The sequence below is a fragment of the Octopus bimaculoides genome, chromosome 26 (genome assembly GCF_001194135.2).
Source record: "Octopus bimaculoides isolate UCB-OBI-ISO-001 chromosome 26, ASM119413v2, whole genome shotgun sequence".
Classification (NCBI taxonomy): Eukaryota; Metazoa; Mollusca; class Cephalopoda; order Octopoda; family Octopodidae; genus Octopus; species Octopus bimaculoides.
The window spans coordinates 21,076,656-21,077,162 of record NC_069006.1 but is presented as its reverse complement, the minus strand read 5'-3'; positions in this window follow the sequence as shown (position 1 = coordinate 21,077,162).

Genomic DNA, 507 nt, shown 5'->3' with positions numbered 1-507 from the left:
CACACACACACACACACACACACACACACACACACACACACACACACACACACTTTCTATTTTCATAACAAAATACACGTCGGCTTCTGTAAGTGGCATCTAGAATTTAGCAATTACTAAATTATGGCCGAACGGGATATATTTGAATTATGGACATGATATCGATACATGTATATGATATCAACCTGATAGCCACAAGAGATATTTCACTCTGGGATATCAATGTGTGTGTATATATATATATGTGTGTGTGTATGTATGTCTAAAAATGTATCTCGGAGCTTATATTGCAAATGTATGTACGAATGTCATGTATGGACTGATGTATGACTATGTCAATGTCCTCCAATTTTTCCTTTTTGTATGCTTGTCTTAGAGTGGCTTCCCTGCTATCTACATATATGTATATATGTCTATATATGTATGTATGTATCTCTCTCTCTCTCTCTCTCTCTCTCTCTCTCTCTCTATATATATATATATATATATATATATATATATATATAT